Source organism: Epinephelus fuscoguttatus, linkage group LG11 (genome assembly GCF_011397635.1).
Source record: "Epinephelus fuscoguttatus linkage group LG11, E.fuscoguttatus.final_Chr_v1".
In the NCBI taxonomy this organism is placed as follows: domain Eukaryota; kingdom Metazoa; phylum Chordata; class Actinopteri; order Perciformes; family Serranidae; genus Epinephelus; species Epinephelus fuscoguttatus.
In genome coordinates, this window is record NC_064762.1 from 342342 (window position 1) to 361164 (window position 18823).

Genomic DNA, 18823 nt, shown 5'->3' on the forward strand with positions numbered 1-18823 from the left:
TGTGTCATAACATATGGAATACAGACACACAAACACACAAACATGTGTATGTATAAAAGAGTATCAATCAATTCAATTCAATCAATTTTATTTATAAAGCTCAATATCACAAATCACAATTTGCCTCACAGGGCTTTACAGCATACGACATCCCTCTGTCCTTATGACCCTCACAGCTGATCAGGAAAAACTCCCCAAAAAACCCTTTAACGGGGAAAAAACGGTAGAAACCTCAGGAAGAGCAACTGAGGAGGGATCCCTCTTCCAGGACGGACAGATGTGCAATAGATGTCGTACAGAACAGATCAGCATGATAAATTAACAGTAATCCACATGACACAATGAGACAGAGAGAGAGAGAGAGAGAGAGAGAGAGAGAGAGAGAGAGACAGAGAGAGAGAGAGAGAGAGAGAGAGAGACAGAGAGAGAGAGAGATGCAGGTAATGACAGTAGCTTACAACAACATTAATGAAAGTAATAATATTATAGTTATAGTTCTGGTTACTGTGGTACAATATGTTGAAAGTATGTATTAATATCTGGCAGTATACATGTGTGACAATAATCATATGTGTATAATAACAGAAGAAGTATGACTAATGACTAATGATGGCAGCAGCAGCAGGAGGCATCTGGCAGGACCACGGCAGCAGCACAACCACACACGTCACGCTGTCCAGGCACCGCTGTGATATGAGTTAATCTGAGAGACAGTGGAGCACAAAGGCTCCGGAGAAGAAGCCGAGTTAGTGACATCCAGAATGGCCGAGTTAGCAAGATGCAGTAATAGGATACGAGAGAGAGAGAGAGAGAGAGAGAGAGAGAGAGAGAGAGAGAGAGAGAGAAGGTGCCCGGTGTATTATAGGGGGGTCCTCCGGCAGACTAGGCCTGAGTCAGCCTAACTAGGGGCTGGTACAGGGCAAGCCTGAGCCAGCCCTAACTATAAGCTTTATCAAAGAGGAAAGTCTTAAGTCTAGTCTTAAATGTGGAGACGGTGTCTGCCTCCCGGACCGTAACACGAAGATGATTCCACAGGAGAGGAGCCTGATAGCTGAAGGCTCTGGCTCCTGATCTACTTTTGGAGACTTTAGGGACCACGAGTAACCCTGCGTTCTCAGAGCGCAGTGTTCTGGTGGGATAATATGGCACTATGAGCTCTCTAAGATATGATGGAGCTTGACCATTTAGAGCTTTATAAGTTAACAGTAGGATTTTAAATTCAATTCTGGATTTTACAGGGAGCCAGTGCAGAGAAGCTAAAACAGGAGAAATATGATCTTGTTTCTTAGTTCCTGTTAGTACACGTGCTGCTGCATTCTGAATTAGCTGGAGAGTTTTTAAGGACTTACTAGAGCTACCTGATAATAGAGAGTTGCAGTAATCCAGCCTAGAGGTAACAAAAGCGTGGACCAATTTTTCTGCATCTTTTTGGGTCAGGATAGGCCTAATTTTCACAATATTACGCAGATGAAAAATGCAGTCCGTGAGGTTTGTTTTAAATGAGAATTAAAAGACAAATCTTGATCAAATGTTACTCCGAGGTTTCTTACGGTAGTGCTAGAGGCCAGAGCAATGCCATCTAGAGAAACTATGTCATCAGATAAACAGTCTCTGAGTTGTTTGGGGCCAAGAACAATAACTTCAGTTTTGTCTGAATTTAACATCAGGAAATTGGTGCTCATCCAGGTTTTTATGTCTTTAAGGCAGTTATGGAGTTTAGTTAATTGATTACTTTCTTCTGGCTTCATCGATAAATACAACTGAGTATCATCCGCATAACAATGGCAATTTATAGAGTGATTTCTAATGATGTTACCTAAAGGAAGCATATATAGAGTAAATAGGATTGGTCTGAGCACAGAACCTTGCGGAACTCCAAAACAAACTTTGGTACGTAATGACGATTCATTATGAACGTGAACAAACTGAAAACGATCAGATAAATAAGATTTAAACCAGCTCAGTGCTGAACCTTTTAGGCCAATTAAGTGATCCAGTCTCTGCAGTAGAATTTGATGGTCAATTGTGTCAAACGCACTAAGATCTAATAAAACAAGTACAGAGACAAGTCCTTTGTCTGAAGCAATCAGAAGGTCATTTGTAATTTTAACTAGAGCTGTCTCAGTGCTATGATGCACTCTAAATCCTGACTGAAATTCCTCAAATAAATTATTATCATGGAGAAAATCACACAGCTGGTCTGCGACTACTTTCTCAAGGATCTTTGACATAAAGGGAAGATTAGATATTGGTCTATAGTTGGCTAACACCTCTGGATCCAGGGTGGGCTTTTTTAGTAGAGGTTTAATTACAGCTATCTTAAAAGACTGTGGTACATAGCCTGTTAATAAGGATATATTGATCATATCTAATATATGAGTGTTAACTAAAGGAAAGACCTCCTTAAGTAGCCTGGTTGGGATGGGGTCTAAGAGACACGTTGATGATTTAGATGAAGAAATCACTGCGGTCAATTCTTGAAGAGAAATTGGGGAGAAGCAATCTAAATATATATTAGGTCTTACAGCTGTGTTTGAGGTTAGATAGGTACTATCTGAGGACAGGAGGTCATGAATTTTGCCTCTAATAGTTAGAATTTTGTCATTAAAAAAGCTCATAAAATCATTACTGCTAAGGGTTAAAGGAATACAAGGCTCAATAGAGCTTTGACTCTCAGTCAGCCTGGCTACAGTGCTGAAAAGAAACCTGGGGTTGTTCTTATTGTCTTCTATTAATGCTGAGTAATAGTTTGCTCTGGCATTGCGGAGGCCCCTCTTATAAGTTTTGAGACTGTCTGTCCAGATTAAACGAGATTCGTCCAGTTTGGTTAATCGCCAATTCCTTTCAGTATGTAAGTAAACTGGTGACAGTGGGAATAAAGACGAATCCAGCGCAAGTAATTATAATTATAATAATTTGAATTAATTGATATTTAATAACTGCTGGATGCTTCATGCTGTGTGGTTCTTCTGATGCCCCTGTGTGACCTTTGACCTCCTGCTCCTGTCTGTCAGCGATGACCTCACAGTGGACGTCTGGAAGGTGTGAGACCGACTCGCATCACTGAGGAGGAAGCAGGGAGGTGGAGGAGTCACCATGGTAACTGTTGCCATGGAGGCTGACTGAACAAGGGAGGGAGCCTCATGGCAACCTGACACAGGTGTGTGTGTGTGTGTGTGTGTTCTGGTACATTTTTTAAAGTGAGAACTTTTAAAAAAAAATCAAAAAAAGGACTTCTTATGTGACATTTTTTTTAAGTGAGGACAATTTTAGGAAGTAGATATTTTTAGAAAGTCAGGACAATTTTCAAAAATGTGGACATGATGATAAACTGAGGACATTTTTCTAATGACAGTTTTTACAGAACAAGGTGGAGCTGATGTATCTCAGACTCCATGTTGCTCCTGTCAGCTGTAGCTGTTTGTTATCAGTGGACATGATTTAGTTTGGTGTGAGCTGCAGAGTGTTGCAGATATGGGCCCTACAGACATCTGACTTCTCTTCAGGATCATGGAATAAGATGTTAAACCAGTAAAGACACTTCAAATAAACATACCTGCGTCATGGTAACAGAGAATCTATTTCAGTGTTCAGAGTTTGTACATCTTTGATTTCATTTTCTATCACCCATGGTAGCAGTGGTGAGGCCTAGCAGCCTTACCACAACCAAAATTACCTACAGCCAACATAAGGAAAATATTCCAAGAGTCAGTGAGAGCTGGGGTGGAAAATGACTCACAGGTGGATTACACGGTAACAGACATTGGGACCAACATGACTATGCATTGGATCTGTGGCTCAGTGAAGGATAGGCGCATGGACCTATCCACCAGGGCTAGAATTAGCAGCACTCAGGGCAAGGCGAGCGCATCTGTAGAGGATAAAAGTAGCACAGTTGAGAACAAGATGCTTCAGGTTTGTCCTTGTGGCTGGCAGAAAGTAACATCAGTAAAAGGCCTCAGAACTCATCAGGGAAAGAAGAAGTGTGTGGCAAAGAAAGGGCAAAGTAGCCGCATTGATCAGTACTTCCTAAAAAGTCAGTCGAGTCAGTCAGATGAAGTCCAGCGGCAGGTAGAAAACCACAGTTCGCAGGATATCAGTAACGCTACCACTGAGGAGGAGGAGGAGGAAGAGGAGGAGGAGGAGGGGGTGGTAAGAGAGGATGCAGGTGACACTGAGGCTAGTGTGCCAGTCAGAGAGAGAACCATGGAGCAAAAGGTTAGAGTTTGATGGCCTAGGGCAAATGACAGTAAAGAATGGGAGATAATTAATAGAGATTTGTCAGTAATCTTAAGTAGGCTTAGAGGAAATGCAATAGAAAGGTGAGAAAATATGGGAGATATAATTTACTCATATGGTGTAGAAAGGTTCGGGGTGCATGAGAGAAAGAGGAGTGAGAGGGTACAGTCAGGTAAGTCTGGGTGACAAAGAGAAATAGAGAAGTTAGTTAAGGAAAGGAGACAGTTAAGAAAGGTGTGGAGAAAGGCTACAGAAGAAGAAAGGGAGGGAATTAAGGTGTTGCAAGAGGAGTTGAGAAGCATGCTAGCAGTTCTTAGAAGGGCAGAGCATCTCAGGAAAAAGAGGAGGAAGAAGGAATATGCTAGGACAGGTTTTTTCAGGGACCCTTTTAAGTTTGTTAAAGGATTGTTCAGCCAGGAAAAGGGAGGGCAGCTCAAAGCACAAAGGCTAGAGGTTGAAGAATATTTCAGAAACACATATTCAGATTTAGAGAAGAATGGGATAGTAGGTTTCCCACCCGATATCCCTCCATTAGGAGGGATAGAGCATGAGATGGATGTCAAACCACCTAGGTGGAAGGAAGTTCAGGAGGTGGTCAGGCGTGCAAAGGCTTCTTCGGCCCCAGGGCCTAATGGAGTCCCCTACCAGGTTTATAAAAGTGAACCTGATACCTTTAAATTTTTGTGGAAACAGCTAAGAATAGTTTGGGAAAAACAGATTATCCCAAGAGCATGGCGTAGGGCAGGGGGTGTCCTCATTCCTAAGAAGAAGGAGTCTGTGGACCTTAGCCAGTTCCGGATGATTTCTCTCTTGAATGTAGAGGGGAAGATTTTCTTTAGTGTAGTAGCACAGAGATTAGCTAGCTAGCTACTTAGAAAGGAATAGCTTAATAGATACCATGGTGCAGAAGGCAGGAATACCAGGTTTTTCAGGGTGTTTAGAGCATACTAGCATGATCTGGCACCAGATTCAGGCAGCAAAGATTAAGAAAAGGGACCTGCATGTAGTATTTTTAGATCTTGCAAATGCGTTTGGTTCAGTACTGCATAGCCTCATTTGGAGTGCGTTTGTGTGACAGAGCGGCCCTGTCACTGAGTGCGGTCAGTGCACACATACACATACACACACACACAGACACACATGCTATGCACTATGCACTACACGTTACACCCCACTCATCAAACATTTCCGAGCCCCGTTCTGGTCCACTACATTGGTTGCAATTATCGCCATAATTCACCGCCCCACAGTTCTGTAGTTCGCACGAGGGTGCACGCTCGCCGTTCTGCACGCCTGTTCATACCCATCCATATCACATAGACACTCACTGCAGACGCCAGGTTGTCCTCCCCGCTGCCCTCTGTCAGACGCCGAATCCGCCAAACAGGGGCGTATCGAGTTCCTGGGGTTTAAAGGGGACGTAGCGGGAAAATGGTCACCTGATTAATTTAAATGTGTGTTTGCGCTAATTATGTTTATTTTGCAGTATTGGAGATTGTATGTTGACATGCTGAACAGTGAATATTTAAAGGAGGTATTTCTCTGTATGTAACTATTTGTCAGTATGTTTTTGGTTGTTTCTATTTGTAGGGAAACACTGATTTCAAAGTTAAGCTGCAAGCAGCGTTTGGCGGGACCTCGCACTCGCGCCCGTTTCGGCCCCCAGCATATGTCGTCACTGTGAATTATTTAGAAATATCAAACATATTGCCACAAACATCAGAAAATCCTTACAAAGCTGAACGGTTTGATGTTTGAATGCTTTCTGTGGCTGTAGGTATGCAGAAGTGATGTCACAATATGCAAAGTAGATGAGCGAATTTCTTCCCATCAGATTCCTGTTCATTTATTTTGAGGAACAGACGACAAAAACAGCACAAAACAAAAGAAATCTACTGTGTGAATATGTTCAAAATGTTGTTTTACTGAGATTTATGAAATCCAATATGGGCGCCGCCTAGTGATGTCTCAATATGCAAATTAGATGAGTTAATTTACTCCCATCACAAACTTTGGGTCATGATGAATAGTTTTCTCATTTACAGTATGCCTTTATCTCTCACCACTTTGAAGCCACAGCCTTTTGAAATGTTGAAATGAAAATGGAATATTTTCCTCAATTAACTCACCTAAAGGGTTAAAATGGAGATTGTGCCCCTGTCATGTCTGCATGTAAGATGTAGACACACACACAGACATCATGTTTCTGTGAGTTTGTGTGGTACAGCGGTTGCCATGTGCACCTGGCAGAAGAGCAGAGAGAGAGACAGACAAAACACAGAGAGACCTGAGGCCTGTATCACGAAGCAGGATTAATGTCTCAGCGAGGTAACTTCAGGGTTAACCCTGGGTTTTCGGTCTCACGAAGCCGGTTCAGTTCTTATCGGGGTAGATCACCATGGTAACTTACTCTGAACGGCTATCCTGCTCCGGAGCAGGGTAAGTTCAGGGTTGAATCTGATCCTATAAAAAGCACCACCCACTGGCCAATCAGCTGTTGATGGCTGACAGAAATGCAGCCCAGTCATGACGGGAAGTTTAATTCATTTGATTGATTTTGATTTGAAAGTTTATTTTGAACATTAAAAAGAAAAGAAAGCAACAACAACAGACAATGAAAAGATTGTTCAAAAAGGAGTGGAAAGAAGTGGAACTTTCATCCCACCCCTTCATAAGAAAGAAACTGATTATTAGCGGACACTTAATAGCACCATTAATTAGTGCCAACATTTTGTTTTGTTGGAGGAAATGATCCCTGTTAAAGATAATGGGCCTAACTGACAGCTTTGCTGCTGGAAATGTGGAAAGTAGCCTATCATGTCTACACTTCATGGTGTTTGAGGATTTTCCTTTTGTTTTTAAAGAGGGACACTAGGTATATTTCTGCACAGCTGTTAATTTCTAACACAGCTCAATATCAGGATGATTTTATTCAGACTATCAGTTTGGTGTTGATATGATTTAATTGTGGCGTCAGCTTTAAGCTTTATTGTAGCATATATAACGTTATGACAAAGAAGACCAGTTTATCAGACGCAATGATGTTAGACGATAATTGTAATACACGCAGTTCATCTGCGCAGCATTGATTTCATGGGATTCAAGGGTGTGATCAGTGTCAGATGTACAGGTACAGGTACTGTAGCTACTTGAACCAGTGATGAGTCATTTAACCTACACATCATTTTATTTGCTGCCTTGTGTTGTCTTGATTTTTCCCTCTCTCCTCCTCTATTTCTTCTTTCCTCACTCGCTTTTCTTCTCTATTATGTGATTTCATTGATGTTTTGACAGGGAATTTCTTTGATAAGCTTTTAGTGGCTTCTAACCTCTCCGGCACTTTTCTTTTTTTAATCTTGTAAATGTTATACTGTCTGTTTTTAACATTATGTGCAAATAAACTAATCTAAACTAAAACTAAACATTATTCATTCCGTTATGCGTTGCCACGCATGTTTCCTCCTCCTGCAGCTGCCACGGTGTTGGCCTTTTCTTTAATGTTGCTTTTCTCCTCCTCATATTTTAGTAGAATTAATCTCTGATCCTAACATGAGAAATACGTTTTTTTCCTCACATACGGCGCTCTGTGAGGACGCTCAGTGACGCTCAGTGACGCTGCGCTTCTCTCATGATTGTGATTGGTCCGCTGCATGCGCGTTCACGGCTCTTGATAAAGCAACTCTGGGTTGAGTTACGGAGTTGATATCCAGCGTCGTGATACCAATTATCCTGATTGCCATTGTTAGGGTTAGTCAACCCAGGATAGGTCTGGGTAACCCAGGAAAGGTTGATCTCGCTTCGTGATACAGGCCCCTGTTTTAGTGGAGATTACTGGAGCAGCCGTTGCCATGGCGATTAATGACTCGCCTGCACTTGAGGGGCACACAGACAGCTCATGAGAGCAGATCAACAAAGGCTGTTTAATAAGGGTTTGAACTCCTCAAACAAGTCCTTCCCATACCCAAACCGTTGGTCCAATCAAGAAAATAAAGTGATTGTGAGAGACAGCCACTTCTCGTGAACGCACGTGTCTTGTTTTATATTTCTACAGTCAAAAATGTGGTCAGAGGAGCGAGTTTAAAATGTGTTGCACCTAAGCTGTTTCCAGAAATTTCTCCTCTGAGTTTACATGGGAGTGAATGAGAAAAAAATCAGCGCTCCCTTTGCTTTGGAGCCACTCAGCAAAAATGTGTACGTGTGAGAGATTCCATGTCAACATATCTGCGAGCAGGACAAATTTTCCTACGTTTTGTGGTATAAATTGTGTCTGTACAGTGAAAATTGTGGCCATGGCAGCGAGTTAAAGACAAAAGTTTTAGACGATTTTTAGAGCTCCCTCCACTCTAGCTCACAGCATTCCATGCAATACACACCCATTGTAAACTGAGAATTTCTCCACTTTTGCTCATGGTACTTTGAGAGGCACCGATCAAAAACGGTAAAAGATATGAAGAAGATGAAAACATGAGTGAATAGATGAGACCTGTGGCAACATTTGAGAGTTGGAATGGAGTCTGTAGCACAAAGTATGGAGACGCTGTAAAGGCTAGAAAAAGCCCAAAGATTGGTCTCTTTCTCCCCCCTGCTGCCATTCATTTCCTATGGGACAGCTTTGGAAGATCGTCAGGATGTTTTTCTGACATCTCACCTTATGGAGGCCACAAAATCCAAACTAAGTGAGTAATGAAAAAGTTATAAATAAGATCTGATTAGAAGGAGTTGATCTGTAATCCGTGCAAGTTTGAAGCCGATAGGATAAATGGTCATTTCCTGTTAGATTTAGGTCAGGGGTGTGAGCACGAGAATTGTAGGGCTCGATGAGACGAACGCGGCAGTTTTGGTTTGATGTCTCTATGACATTCCTACAGGCTGTAGCGGCCATTTTTGTGTGCCTAGGTGGCACTAGAGAGCCCATTTTGGCACTTTAGGGGTTAATTTCATGATTTTCTAAAATTTTTCACCAGTTCTGATATGCGTGCCAATTTTGGTGAGTTTTTGAGCATGTTTAGGGGGTCAAATTCCAGTTCAAAGAGGCGGCGGGAGAAACAAAGAAAGAAAGAAATAATAATAATAAACGCACCAAAAACGAGGACTGCTCTGTGAGCAGTCCTCTGCCTTAGGGCTCAGTCCCTAATTATTCTTTTTGTGTCATGCCCAGTGGGAGGGGCTTATGATTTATAAGGCAGCCATCTTGTCCATGTTGGTGTGGAGAGTTGGTGGTAAATGGCAGGTATTTGACAACAAGAGAAAGTATTGAGTGAGCGTGTTTTTGGACTATTGTCCTTGTTTTTTTGGCCAGTGGTCCAGCTGTAATTTGGGTTATTGAAGAACTCTGAACCCAGTGTACCTTTTTGTAAATATTTTGTTGTTACTTTGTACATATTTTTTTCATTGTTTTGGTTGGTTTGGTGGAATAAACGCTTTAAAACGTATCTTCCTGACTACGCCATATTTTTCCCGGAAGAACCCGCTACAGTTTGACTACTTCAGAGTGCCACAGGTAGTTGTCAACTTAGTGAAAGCATATTTTCAGGATATTAGGTTGTGTCTAAGTACAGCAGGTTTCACAACAGGTTGGCAGAGGCTAGAAATAGGCATCATGGCAGGGTGTACAATTTCTCCATTAGCATTTACTATGGTGATGGAAGTAATCATCAGGGCTTCTAAGTGGGTGGTAGGTGGAGAGAGACGGCAGAACGGGTTGCATCTTCTACCAGTTAGGGCTTACATGGATGACATGACACTGGTGACCACAACAATGCCATGTACAAAGAGGCTACTAGAGAAGGTAAATAAGAACCTCAAGTGGGCCAGCATGAAGATCAAGCCTAGTAAATCTAGAAGCATCTCGATACGTAGAGGGAAGTTAAGTGATAGGAAGTTTGTCATAGATGATGAGGACATCCCAACAATCGGGGAAAAGTCAGTAAAGAGCTTAGGTAGGTGGTACAATGTGGAGTTGAATGATGAGGAACAGGTGGTGAAATTTAGAAGAGATGTGGCAGAAGGATTGGATAGAATAGATAAATCAGAACTTCCAGGAAAGTTGAAGTTGTGGTGTTTGCAATTTGGGCTATATCCTAGGTTAATGTGGCCACTGTCAATTTATGAAATCCCAATATCTGTTAAGGTCGGTTAGCTCCTACATTAGGAAGTGGTTGGGCGCTCCTAGGTGCCTAAGTAGTGTTGCATTGTATGGAAAAGGGATACTTCAGCTGCCAGTATCTAGTTTAACAGAGGAATTTAAATGTACCAAGGTCAGGACAGAGCTCTTGTTATCTGGGAGTAAGGATGTGGTAGTTAGGAGTGTGGTTCCAAATCCAACCAAGGGGAGGAAGTGGAACCCACGATCGGCAGTTCAGGAGGCAGAGGCAGCTCTTAGGCATGCAGAGATTGTAGGTAATGTTCAGTTTGGCCGGGGAGGCCTGGGGCTTGGCTCAGGCAAACTGGTATGGAATAAAGCAGGTCTCAAAGATAAAAGAAAGCTGGTCATGGAACAGATACGTAGACAGGAGGAGATATTAAGGGGTGCAAAGGTAGTGGCCCAGGCTAAACAGGGACAGTGGTTGAATTGGGAAAGTGTAGAGAAGAGGAAGCTTAGTTGGAGGGACCTGTGGAGTATGGAGGAGAATCGTATTAGATTCCTGGTAGGGGCTACATATGATGTGTTATCAGCCCCCCAGAACCTAAAACTGTGGGTAAATGAGGACCCATCATGCCCATTGTGTTCACGTACCGCAACCTTAAAGCATATTGTCATTGTGGCAATAGAACTGACGTGCTGACGTGCTGACGTATTGCGGTAAGCGAGTTGTGTCATTTCCGGTGTTTCTGTGACAGTGTCTCTGTACTGCTATGGTGGATTCTACTAGCCTGCTTTCTCACTTCAGTTGCTTTAACGTTGCTTTAACATCTACTTCAAGTCTTAACCCACACTGGTTCTGTTTAAGCACTTATACCTCTCCTCCTTTCTACGACTTTCTCGCTAATCTCTTAGCTGTTGTTTGCACGTTACCAGCTTTGGTAGCTACATTAGCTTTACAGTTAGCGATGGCTTCTCCTTCTCCTGCTCTCTGTTGCTCAGTGTGCCAAATGTTCAGTTATGCCTCTGCCTCCTTTAGCGACAGTGGTAACTGTAACAAGTGTAGCTTATTTGCTGCGTTGGAGGCGAGGTTTAGTGAATTAGAAGCGTGGCTCCGCACCATGGAAAACCATTCAGTAGCTGCGGTAGTTAGCCAGCCCCCTGTAGCCGGTGCGGAGCCACATAGCATAGCCTTAGCCTCTGCTAACTGTCCTCCGGTAACTCCCGTTCAGCCGGGAGGTTGGGTTATGGTTCGCCAGAAGCACAGCTCCAAGCCGAAGCCCACGGCTCACCACCAGCCTGTTCACGTTTCCAACCGCTTTTCCCCACTCAGCAACACACCCGCTGAGGATAAAACTCTGGTTATTGGCAGCTCTATTCTGAGAAACGTGAAGTTAGCAACACCAGCGACCATAGTCAAATGTATCCCTGGGGCCAGAGCGGGCGACACTGAATCTAATTTAAAGCTGCTGGCTAAAGCTAAATGTAGATTCAGTAAGATTGTTATTCACATCGGCGGCAATGACACCCGGTTACGCCAATCGGAGGTCACTAAAATTAATATTGCCTCGGTGTGTGAATATGCAAAAACGATGTCGGACTCCGTAGTTTTCTCTGGACCCCTCCCAAATCTGACCAGTGATGACATGTTTAGCCGCATGTCATCATTTAATCGCTGGCTGTCCAGGTGGTGTCCAGCAAACGATGTGGGTTTTGTTAATAATTGGCAAACTTTCTGGGGAAAACCTGGTCTTATTAGGAGAGACGGCATTCATCCCACTTTGGATAGAGCTGCTCTCATATCTAGGAACCTGGCAAACTTTATTAGTAATTTAAATCCCTGACAACCCAGAGTTGAGACCAGGACTCAGAGTCGCAGTCCTATACGCCTCTCTGAGCTTCTAGTTCAGTTACCCAGCCATAGTTTTCATAGTTTTATACAAACGGTGTCTGTCCCCGACCACCTAAATTATTTAAATCTAAAATTAAACAAAGAGGAGTTGTGCATAACAACCTCATAAAAATTAAAACCTCTTCTGTGACAGAAAGACAAAACAGGAGAATTAAATGCGGACTGTTGAATATCAGGTCTCTATCGTCTAAAGCAGTGTTAGTAAACGAATTAATATCAGATAATCATATTGATTTACTCAGTCTCACTGAAACCTGGCTGTGTCCAGATGAATATGTCAGTCTAAATGAGTCCACTCCTCCCAGTCATAATAATACCCACATTCCTCGAGGCAGCGAGGAGGGGAGTTGCAGCCATTTTTAACTCTAGCCTGTTAATCAGCCCTAAACCTAAACTAGATTATAATTCATTTGAAAGCCTCGTTCTTAGTCTTTTACATCCGACCTGGAAAACCTCGCAGCCACTTTTATTTGTTATAGTGTACCATGCTCCTGGCCCATATTCTGAATTTGTATCTGAATTCTCAGAATTTTTATCCAGTTTAGTTCTTAAATCAGATAAAGTTATTATTGTAGGCGATTTTAACATTCATGTCGACGTTGATAATGACTCCCTGGCTACCGCGTTTATCTCATTATTAGACTCCATTGGCTTCAGTCAGGGTGTACATGAACCCACTCATTGTTTTAACCATACCCTCGATCTAGTTCTGACATATGGAATTGAAATTGATAACCTAAAAGTCTTTCCACAGAATCCCTCGCTATCGGATCATTATCTGATTACTTTTGATTTCTTTTTACTCGATTACACACCACTCAGCAACAGTTACTATACTAGATGTTTATCAGATAGTGCTGTCGCAAAATTTAAGGAAAAGATTACTCTTTCATTAAATTCAATACCAAGTCCCTCAGTAACAGAGGTTTCCTGTACCGACTTTGATCATTTTGTCGATAGCGCCGTAGGCTTGCTACGAGCAACACTTGAATCTGTAGCTCCTCTTAAAAAGAAGTTAAAAAAGCAAAGAAAATTCGCTCCTTGGTATAACTCTCAAACCCGTAAGTTAAAACAAATATCGCGAAAGTTTGAAAGGAATTGGCGATTAACCAAACTGGAAGAATCTCGTTTAATCTGGACAGACAGTCTCAAAACTTATAAGAGCGGCCTCCGCAATGCCAGAGCAAACTATTACTCAGCATTAATAGAAGACAATAAGAACAACCCCAGGTTTCTTTTCAGCACTGTAGCCAGGCTGACTGAGAGTCAGAGCTCTATTGAGCCTTGTATTCCTTTAGCCCTTAGCAGTAATGATTTTATGAGCTTTTTTAATGACAAAATTCTAACTATTAGAGGCAAAATTCATGACCTCCTGTCCTCAGATAGTACCTATCTAACCTCAAACACAGCTGTAAGACCTAATATATATTTAGATTGCTTCTCCCCAATTTCTCTTCAAGAATTGACCGCATTGATTTCTTCATCTAAATCATCAACGTGTCTCTTAGACCCCATCCCAACTAGGCTACTTAAGGAGGTCTTTCCTTTAGTTAACGCTCATATATTAGATATGATCAATATATCCTTATTAACAGGCTATGTACCACAGTCTTTTAAGGTAGCTGTAATTAAACCTCTACTAAAAAAGCCCACCCTGGATCCAGAGGTGTTAGCCAACTATAGACCAATATCTAATCTTCCCTTTATGTCAAAGATCCTTGAGAAAGTAGTCGCAGACCAGCTGTGTGATTTTCTCCATGATAATAATTTATTTGAGGAATTTCAGTCAGGATTTAGAGTGCATCATAGCACTGAGACAGCACTAGTTAAAATTACAAATGACCTTCTGATTGCTTCAGACAAAGGACTTGTCTCTGTACTTGTTTTATTAGATCTTAGTGCGTTTGACACAATTGACCATCAAATTCTACTGCAGAGACTGGATCACTTAATTGGCCTAAAAGGTTCAGCACTGAGCTGGTTTAAATCTTATTTATCTGATCGTTTTCAGTTTGTTCACGTTCATAATGAATCGTCATTACGTACCAAAGTTTGTTTTGGAGTTCCGCAAGGTTCTGTGCTCAGACCAATCCTATTTACTCTATATATGCTTCCTTTAGGTAACATCATTAGAAATCACTCTATAAATTTCCATTGTTATGCGGATGATACTCAGTTGTATTTATCGATGAAGCCAGAAGAAAGCAATCAATTAACTAAACTCCATAACTGCCTTAAAGACATAAAAACTTGGATGAGCACCAATTTCCTGATGTTAAATTCAGACAAAACTGAAGTTATTGTTCTTGGCCCCAAACAACTCAGAGACTGTTTATCTGATGACATAGTTTCTCTAGATGGCATTGCTCTGGCCTCTAGCACTACCGTAAGAAACCTCGGAGTAACATTTGATCAAGATTTGTCTTTTAATTCTCATTTAAAACAAACCTCACGGACTGCATTTTTCATCTGCGTAATATTATGAAAATTAGGCCTATCCTGACCCGAAAAGATGCAGAAAAATTGGTCCACGCTTTTGTTACCTCTAGGCTGGATTACTGTAACTCTCTGTTATCAGGTAGCTCTAGTAAGTCCTTAAAAACTCTCCAGCTAATTCAGAATGCAGCAGCACGTGTACTAACAGGAACTAAGAAACGAGATCATATTTCTCCTGTTTTAGCTTCTCTGTACTGGCTCCCTGTAAAATCCAGAATTGAATTTAAAATCCTACTGTTAACTTATAAAGCTCTAAATGGTCAAGCTCCGTCATATCTTAGAGAGCTCATAGTGCCATATTATCCCACCAGAACACTGCGCTCTGAGAACGCAGGGTTACTCGTGGTCCCTAAAGTCTCCAAAAGTAGATCAGGAGCCAGAGCCTTTAGCTATCAGGCTCCTCTCCTGTGGAATCATCTTCCTGTTACGGTCCGGGAGGTAGACACCGTCTCCACATTTAAGACGCTGGACGGAAGGACAGACGGAGGGACATGTCCACAGTTTGATTTTTTCATAAAGAGTCAAAATGTCGGAAGACAAGAAAAAGCTTTGTCTATAAAGGCTCAGAGAAGCAGCTTTAATAAAGAGACAATCATAAAAGATGTTTGAGCTCACAGATCATTAGTCATACTTCTACTGTTATTATACACATATGACTATTGTCACACATGTATACTGCCAGATATTAATACATACTTTCAACATATTGTACCACAGTAGCCAGAACTATAACTATAATATTATTACTTTCATTAATGTTGTTGTAAGCTACTGTCATTACCTGCATCTCTCTCTCTCTCTCTCTCTCTCTGTCTCAATGTGTCATGTGGATTACTGTTAATTTATCATGCTGATCTGTTCTGTACGACATCTATTGCACGTCTGTCCGTCCTGGAAGAGGGATCCCTCCTCAGTTGCTCTTCCTGAGGTTTCTACTGTTTTTTCCCCGTTAAAGGGTTTTTTGGGGAGTTTTTCCTGATCAGCTGTGAGGGTCATAAGGACAGAGGGATGTCGTATGCTGTAAAGCCCTGTGAGGCAAATTGTGATTTGTGATATTGGGCTGTATAAATAAAATTGATTGAATTGATTGATTGATTGATTTTGTCAGGCTGTAAAGTTAGCTTGTCACAAGGCCGATATACATGGCGACATAACCAGGTGTTGAAATGTTTAGCTGCAGGTATCGAAGGGAAACGAAGACAGGTGAATTCAGAAGGTGTTAAGGATAGGAGTTTAGTAATTCAGTTTGTCCGTGAGGGAGAGAAACAGAGAAGGGATAAGTTAGTGAGGAGGCAAGGGTGTGACCGCGTAGAAGATGCTTGTGATTGGGAAATGCAAGTAGATTTAGGGGGAAAGCTTGTTGTTCCCCAGGAAATAGTTTGTACCAGGCAGAGGCCTGACTTAGTGTTGTGGTCAGTGAGTCAACAGATAGTTTATTTCACTGAGCTGACAGTTCCTTGGGAAGACTCAGTGGAAGAAGCCTATGAAAGAAAAAAGCTTAGATGTGCAGACTTAAGGCCTGAACATACTCGGGGGGAACGTACGCGGAACGGACTCTGTGGAGGTCCGCGTGGACTCAAAGTGGACGTCCACAAGCCCTATGCGCGCAAAGCTCAGATTTTACGACCACGCGGATTCCGCTCCACGCACCAGTGACTGCTCGGCATGTATTTTTCACATCGCGGGGATTTTTCACGGACATTTTTACAGGAAACTACAACGCAGAAGTGCGCTCGACTATGAAAGCCTGAATGACTGTGGACATTCCTCAAGGAGTCCGCTGTGCTAATAGTACGCCCGAGTATGTTTGGGCCTTTAGGAGCAGAAGCTGAGCAGCGAGAATGGAAAACTAGGATTTGTCCAGTGGAAGTGGGGTGTAGGGGATTCATAGCAAGATCAGCTGTCACTGGTGAAAGGAGGTTCCCACCTGATGACCCCAAAGACATGTTAGTTATCACTGCTCACTGGTCTGTATAGTTAAGCCTTGCCATAATAGCTTATCATAGGGCTTAGGAAGTTATTCACTGAGTGCTGATCCTTTCTCTAGAGCACACACTTCTTGTGTTTATTTGAATTCAGTATAAACGTCTGATCATCAGTGATGTCGTCACTGGTTCATCTCTTTATTTTCACCTGTCAGACTCAAACTCTGAACGAGACACTTGTCTGCGCTTTCTCCTCGTCCAGCACTGACGTGACGAGGCCTCTGGGCGCCATGGCGACCAGGATGGAGCAACTTTTTATTGACTCATTAATGAGTAAATTAGCCGTCGTTCAGGAGGTGAAAACTATCTGTTCTCCTCTTCTTCTTTGTCTTGTTCTTCTTCGTCTTCTTCTCAGTGACGGGTCTTAATTAGTGTTTGTCACATGACCTGTTCACCGTCAGCTGTTTCCTCGCCTCGCCTCATCGATCTCAATCAATCAATCAATTTTATTTATAAAGCCCAATATCACAAATCACAATTTGCCTCACAGGGCTTTACAGCATACGACATCCCTCTGTCCTTATGACCCTCACAGCTGATCAGGAAAAACTCCCCAAAAAACCCTTTAACGGGGAAAAAACGGTAGAAACCTCAGGAAGAGCAACTGAGGAGGGATCCCTCTTCCAGGACGGACAGACGTGCAATAGATGTCGTACAGAACAGATCAGCATGATAAATTAACAGTAATCCACATGACACAATGAGACAGAGAGAGAGAGAGAGAGAGAGAGAGAGAGAGAGAGAGAGAGAGAGAGATGCAGGTAATGACAGTAGCTTACAACAACATTAATGAAAGTAATAATATTATAGTTATAGTTCTGGCTACTGTGGTACAATATGTTGAAAGTATGTATTAATATCTGGCAGTATACATGTGTGACAATAGTCATATGTGTATAATAACAGTAGAAGTATGACTAATGATCTGTGAGCTCAAACATCTTTTATGATTGTCTCTTTATTAAAGCTGCTTCTCTGAGCCTTTATAGACAAAGCTTTTTCTTGTCTTCCGACATTTTGACTCTTTATGAAAAAATCAAACTGTGGACATGTCCCTCCGTCTGTCCTTCCGTCCATCCCTCCGTCTGTCCGTCCATCTGTCCGTCCGTCCCTCATGTTGCTGTCTTTGGACAGGACTCATGTTTTTGGATTAGTCGCTGTAAAGCTCAGAGCGCCGACCAGAAGTCTGATATCCTGTCATGTTATCAGCTCTGAAGCTTCTTGTTAAATATGGAGATGATGGAGTCTTTAACCCTTGATGGCCCACACACACACACACACACACACACACACACACACACACACACACACACACACACACACACACACACACACACACACACACACACACACAAACAAACACACACACACACACACACAGTAAACACCGAGGACATGTATACCAGCGTCCTCAGGGACGTCTCAGGTCCATCGTTCCGACAGAAGCTCGTCAGCTTCGCTGTGTGTCAGTGAAAACCATCAGGATTCACGTCGCAGCTGAACTCCGGCTGAACTCGTCTGTCTCTACTTTAAATAAAGCTCTGATCAAACAGGAAGTGAGCGTCACTGCGGGTTGCTCTTCTAACGGCTGTCACAAAGCGAGAAACACATCAATATTTAATGTGGAGCTGAAAACCGCACGACGACGATGATTTCACTGATGTGTCATAAACAAACCTGAAGAGTTTCATCAGAAATTTTTAAACCTGCAGTTGCATTCAGCCAGAGTCAATGACGTGAAGATTTAAACACAATTAACGTCGGCTCTCATCCAGCCTGCAGGGAACAGATGACCTTTGAAGAGAATTTACAGAATAAAAACAAAAAGTCCTCAACCCAATAACCTGTTGATCATCGTGTAGCAGAGTCCCCAAAGATAACCTGATCATAAACACACAGGCCTCATTTCCCAGTTAAGAATGATCTTAAAACATCTTTCGTAAGAAAGGTCGCCAAGAGTGTTTTCCAGATGAGTTCTTAATGCCCGTCTTAGGACTGTCTTAAGATCGCTCGATAAGACACTCTTCACAGGAGCTGGCCACTTCCGCAGTGCTGAAACTAAATCAATCGATGTCAGGCACATCGATCACCCACCACTTAATCAGCACA

At 42.3% G+C, this 18823-nt stretch overlaps 1 pseudogene; it reads left to right on the forward strand.

The window, feature by feature from the left end:
* The window catches only part of LOC125897546 (uncharacterized), a 49849-nt pseudogene that overhangs the window by 26783 nt on the left and 4243 nt on the right, over positions 1-18823 (forward strand).